At 37.9% G+C, this 6,692-nt stretch overlaps 1 pseudogene; it reads left to right on the forward strand.

Annotated features, from left to right (window-relative positions):
• The first annotated feature begins 562 nt into the window (after nt 1-562).
• LOC104618905 lies at nt 563-721 on the forward strand (annotated as a pseudogene).
• The last annotated feature ends 5,971 nt before the right edge of the window (nt 722-6,692 follow it).

Here is a 6,692-nt window from a genome sequence, read left to right on the forward strand (position 1 = left end):
CCTGTGTGTGGTGTGTGTGAGCAGCAATGAACTGTGGGGGATATTTATTCAAGTTGGGAGAAGTGACAGCAACTCCAAGGAGAGTTCAGCTCGCAAGGGGCGAGCGGGGGAAGGACTGACTTCAGCCCGAGGAGTCCGGACTCGGAAGGGGACGGGACTTCCCTCAGCCGCGCCGGGGCGGGGGGGCGGAAGGGGGCGGTGGGTCGACACGACACAGGACGGTGAACCTGTTGGAGGTCGCTTCACAATGCAGTCGCCTTCCGTCTGGAAAGGGCTGTGGGAGAGCCGTGTAAAGAGCTGTAAGGTTTGTGCATCGGTGACTTCACAGAAATTTGTCCCGTGGAACAAATCCAAAACCGTCATTTGATAGATGAGGAGCTCTAAGGTTTAAGAGAAGTATATATTTTCGGGCTTTATGGAACAACACTAAATATTAGTAACTTCAGAGGTGCTTTGTTAGCATTTGTAGCGAGCTGCATGCAGCAAGGAAGGCACTTTGTAGTCTAACAGGAAAGCAAAGCTCATATCTGGAGAATAAGTCTTCTCACGTTTCTTTTTTCAGGCTGGCTGGAAGGAAAACCATGCAACGTTTATGAATGAACTGAAAAACCTTCAAGCTGAAGGACTTACGACTCTTGGCCAGTCCCTAAGGACAGCTTTTGATTTATTAAACTTAAATAGATTAGTAACTGGCATAGACAACTATGGGCAGGTAGGTTGACTATTAATAGGCAGAAAAATTGTAAAGCACAAACTTCCCAGAGACAACAATTAGCTAGTTGTCCAAAGTGACATCTTCATGAAATACTCAATGGTGGCTTCTTCAAAATTAAGAAGAGCTCAGATAGTTTGAAGAAATGCAGTCACTGACTATAGTTGGGTACCCAACTTTCTTTCTCTTGTTTTAACTATAGTTATTCCTCAGTTTTTAAACTGTGATGTAGCCTTCAAGTTGACCTAGTCAGTTAAACTTTGTCTTTTTTTTGTATCAAGTCTATGTTTCAGAACCTTAGCCGGTAAGCCTGGTGGGGTCATGAAAACTTTGCTTCCTCTATATAGTGCTGTATAATCAATTAAGTACAGTTTGAGAGATGAGCCATTTTTCTAACCACACTGCATGTCCAAAAATACTGAATGGAGCACAACTTTTTCAAAAACTTTTCTTTCCAGTGAGTTTACTACAGCTTTTCTCTGCATACCTGTATTTTTATAAACCTGCCTATTGTATCAGAGCCTTTAGAAGCTGTGCTTTTCTAATGTCTATATTGCAGCTATCCCTTTAAAGCAAGACTTCTTTTTGGGGTGGGCCAGCATTCTCTTGCTCAGTGGTACGAGTTGCTAAAAGACAGTAACTCTAGGTTAAACATGTGCTTTAGGAAGCGTACTCAGTTCTTTCTGGCACTGGATCAAGTCCTGGATTTGTTTTGCATACAGAGGGCAAAGTGTATCATGTATTTTTCACATGGGACATACTAACTTGAATCTTCCTTTTTCCTTTGTTCTCATGTAATGCTCCCTCTGCTATCTGAGGATTGGTTACTGCTTTTGGTATTGAACATGGGAATGTGGTTGTGAAAATAAGTCCCCTTTCTCCCCCTCTCCTTTCCAGTCTAAGCAGAGCCTTAGATAACATGCCATATTTGTTTGGGAAGGAAATTTCTCTCTCACGTTGCATTGTATGGCTTTGCCACTAGGTGATCAAGTGAGCCTAAATATTTTTAGTATGCCAGTTTAGTGATGAAACTTTAAAAAAAAAAAAAAGTGCTTGTTCCACACATAGGGTAGTTTTTTTGGTCTATTTCCATCTGCTGTCCTCATATACACCTGTGGGCTAACCTTTCCCTTTTTCTGATGTTTTTGTTTGGTTACATGAGCTATATGAAGCTTTTTTTAACACTTACCCACTGTAGGCACACACACAAAATACTTGCTCTTTCCTGTTGCTACTCATAGTTATAATGTTCCAATTAAACCCCTGTCAAATAATTTGCTCTAAGTGAACCAGCTGTGATCAACTACTCAATCAAGTGGGCAGCTGAGTTGTCATGACTTTTGACTCACTGGTAGTGTTCATTACTGCAAATAGCTGCTCTTTGTCTGTGGAGCAATGACTTTGATCTGTTTTGGTTACAAGTCTCTATCTGGGCTTGAACCCCCCTTTGCTTATGCATGTGTTTTGCTCTGTTCCACATGTGGAGCTGGCTGTTGAAGAGGTGTTCACGTGTGCAGTCAGGTGACTAAACAGAAATTCTAACTCTTTTTAGTGTCTGCAAAAATCGATGAATATATTGCAACTGCCAGGTCATCTGCTGCTTAAGTCACAGGTTCCCATTTTGGCTCTACTAATCAAAGTAGCGGTTTTTCATAAATCAGATCAAATTCTGGAGCACTTAACTGGTCCTTCAGCACTTGCAGGATGAAATCCAGAGCAGTTAACTTCCCTCAACGTAACATTGGCTTTTGAGCACCGTGTCATGTTATCCTGTCAACTTCCTATTGTTCATGTCTGCCACCTAAAATTTGCTCAAGATAAATGAGTATTTAAACATACATGGTATGGGAAGCTTATAAATTCAGGATAATAGAGGCGATCAGAATGCTCAGTTGCATTTGAAATAGTTTTCACTCAGAACATAAAGTGCTGATTCACTTTTTTTAAAAGCACCTACAAATGTTAAGACCATAAAATAGTACTTAACTAAAATATAGCAGACAGATATTTGAAGAATGATTATCTTAGAGTGGGAGGAGAAGATAATTTTACAAAAACGCAACATTTAGATGATCTTAGGTGTGCTATTACGTAATAAATTCAAACTCCTATTAAGCTTACTCTGGGAAATTTCTCTGGCTTAACATCTTTTGACTAGTTACTTGTTTTTTTGTGTGTTTATAAGCTTCTAAGATATTTGCCAAGATCCACTTGTTTCACATGTATGAATTGTAAAAAGATTTTTGTCATACATACAAATGACAAGACATGATACAAGCTTGATGGGATTGTCTGCTTATATCATCCAACAGCATGATGTCTTGTCCCTCTGCTGGGTATGAACTGTTTGTTTAAATGGCAGTGTGACTCACTATACTTGATTTCTTTCAAAGTAGACCAGAGTTCTCCATCAGCTGACTTCCTGAACAAGAGTGATGGCTGAACGGTCATTCTGAAATTGAGGAAAATCTCCTGCTTCATATTTTCCTGCAACATTAATGGATTTTTAATATGAGTGTTTATCATATTACTTTTTCAGTAAATAAGTACTGACAGTTGCTCATGAAGATTGAGTTACCAAGTGTACAGCTGTATTAGCTGATCACAGTATCTCACATTCAGATCTTAAAGGGACACTGTCAACGCGTTTAAATTGTCAAGAACCCAGAAGATTTTTTTGTAAGCTGTTTCTGATATTAATGCTATGATATGGCTTTATAAACCCTTTGTCTTACCTAGGGTTGTCAGATCCATGTTTTTGTGAAGGTTTTTGTCAACAACAAATGATTTTGGAAAGGTCACATATTTTAAAGTGACTATTTCTTTAATTTTTACAGCACTTTCAGACTGATAAATTCTGTATTAAGTTGCTTGAGTCCAGTAATAGTTATAGTTTTTTCCCCTGTAGTATGCTTTGTGATTATGATAGTGGAAGAATGAACCTTTAAGTAAGGTGTCAGCTTTTAGCGTTCGCTAAAAATAATGGTCCCCTTCACCTTCTGCATTCTTATAGAAAGCTTAGGAGAAAAATACAGGATTTGGATGCCTTCAAGAAGGTGGCAATTTAAATACATTAAGTTCAGTAAGGGCTCACTGTCATATCATACAAAACATTGTACTTCATTAGCCCAGTTTGCACTTAGCTACTTGACTTCTTTCTGTCATATTTTCCCCAGTTCAGCTTCTCCATTGTTTCAGGCAAGTCTGAAATACCAAGCCTTTTATTAACAGATTTTCTGTCCTCTTGGAATATGCTCATATATCATACAGCTATGGCTTGTTCAGCAGCACATGTGTAGTCACAATCTAACTGCATAGTTTTGACTGAGGCAAACGTGCAGCTCATTGTAGTTGATGGAAGGGTTAAATACTAACAGATGTGTTTCTGTGGAAACAGAAAACATGAAAAAAGTAGCTGCTATTATAATACAGTAAAAATGTAAACAAATGGTTGAGCTGAACCATCTATGTACTTCAATTTTTTGCAGTTTGTAGTGAAGTTTTTAAGACTGAGCTCTGAATCTAAGGTAGGTAAAATATGTATCAATGGTATTTTGATACTCTGGTGCAAAGGACCAACACAGCACTACCAAAACTTGAATCTGATGGATGTTTGAAATTGCTAAAGCTCTGATTCTCTGATACCCTATGTGTTTCACCTTGCCTATTGTTATTTGCATAATGAAGGTCTCTTACTTTTTTTTTTAGCAGTATTGCATAGAATGAGGTTTGAGAGAATAAAATGCACTTATCTGAGTGGATTTCAAAGTAGTTGAGTTGATCTATCAAGGTATTTTTCCAAATTTTTCCAGGATGAAATTTTGTTTTAATATTGCTGCTAGAAACAGAGCTTTTCAATAACATAAGCTTTTTATGAGCTTTTTATCTCACTGGGGTATCTTGCACGTATTCTTCAGCATTGTAATTACTATTGATATGGTAAAACTGGCCTAGAGACAAGTTTGACTTTTAAACAAATTTAATGTAACGAAAGCCCATGCTAACTTAGTTGTTTTGAAACAGAAAAGCCGACTATAATGCTTCTGTAATCCAACTGGACTTAGGATAGGTATTTTTCATTCATAGTGATGAATGAGGTGTTCTCTGGATTTAGACTAATACAAGAAACACTGTTTTGGTGACTTACCAGGCTGTGTGCAGTCTTGGTGAAAACCTTTTCTTCTTCAGTGCATTTCACATACATACAAAACCATAACTAAGAAATTCTGAGAGAAACTAAAATCCAAATGGAATTCAACTGATTAAGAATATTTTTGGAACTTAAAAATATGCTAAGGGCTGGTAAGACCGATTTCTGACCTGGAAGTTGGAAGGTGTCCTCCATATAATGGCATTGTTTTTAAACACCCCATTTTTTTTTTTCCCAGGGGTTTTAGTCATACCATGTATGACCATAAACCAGTCCAATCTTAGGTTAACTGCTACTTTATAGTTCTCTCTAAATATATGGTTAGAGCCATTTGTAGATACAGTAGCAGTATTGCTGATGTGTTCACACAGTAAAACTTAGTGTTCGTCTGTAGCGATCAGCATGTTTTGCCATAGTGGCTTAAATGCTACAGTATTCCAAATACATGTACCCAGGAGATGAAATCTAATTGTGCTTGTAGGCGCACGACAGCTTTAAGTCACACATTGTAGACTGACTCCTTGCTTATGTGCTTATCTGTGTCTAAGATCTACTGAGCTTAAAAAACCTCCAATAATCACACATATGAAATACTGTCCCCTAACATTGCATACATTATGCTTTTGCAGTGATACATTCTGTTTTCCTTGAATTGTTGAGCAGTTTTATTTTCCAGTTGGTTTTGGAGGATTGTAACTGGATTTCCTTGCTTTCACAAGTCAAAATCCTTTGAGCATGACTTTTGTCTTGGCATTCTGGGGTCATAAACACTGCACTGGAATGGCCTGTGTTGAGTGTGCATCCAAATTTGGAACCAAAGTTTAGGTTAGCATTTCCTGCTTTGTCATGCTGGCACAGTTGCACAGGCTGTTTGTTTCTCATATTGGTAGAGGTAGAGATTTGCACTTCTGGAGCAGCTCTCCCATTCTCTTTTTTTCCTGCTTCCCCAACAAAACCAAATGGGAGAATTTCAGAGAGTAGAAAACAATATAGCAAGCTTAAGCATGGTAACGGCAGAAATACATATATGAAAGGATTTCTCATAGTCTCCTGTTTTCTGTGGAATAGAAGTGGTTTTAACGTAAACCTATATGACTTAGTGCCAAAGACCTATATGTGAAGTGCTGGTGAAAGTCAGTCTTTCTCACCTCCTACATGATGAAATTAAGCATATTGCTTCCACTTTATACTTTTTAGGCTGTGACCTTTAAACGTGCCATCTTGTCTGCTCTTGAAATGTTTGCAATTTTTTAGCTAATTTTGTTTTATAGTATCCTTTAATGAGAGCTACGGCAAGCACTGTTGCAAGTAATTTTTCATCTTGCAGGATTGAACTGCATGTCTTTCAGCCTTCCCAGAGCAACAAAGTTCATGGAAAGTCTCAGTAATAATAATCACATCATACTTAAACTTTCTTAAAATCATTTGTCTGGTTCTAATCCAGTATATTTTTAAAGAAGAATTTAAAAGTTAAAACAAGCTTACACAAAGTACTTTATTTTTTCCAATGAAAATGGTCTCATCAATCTGTTTCAGTAGCAGAAAGAAGTGACATACTTCCTCATGTTCTGAATATCAAATATGCTTTGATGACTTTGAATCTTCAGGTACTCAGTATTTCAATAAACTTGATTTGGAAGGGGCAGTGCCATGACATGTTTGTTATGGCTTTGCATTTTAAGGGTCAGGTGAGTGCATTCATGCTGCCAAAGCTTAAGGAGATGATACAGATGTCTATCTCTGGTTGGTATTCTTGGATTCACTAAAAAGTCATTAGAGAAAGTCTGAGGATAGTTAGGAGTACCAAAATTTTATCTCTTGGCTTGACTT

The sequence above is a fragment of the Phaethon lepturus genome, unplaced genomic scaffold (genome assembly GCF_000687285.1).
Source record: "Phaethon lepturus isolate BGI_N335 unplaced genomic scaffold, ASM68728v1 Scaffold28263, whole genome shotgun sequence".
In the NCBI taxonomy this organism is placed as follows: Eukaryota; Metazoa; Chordata; class Aves; order Phaethontiformes; family Phaethontidae; genus Phaethon; species Phaethon lepturus.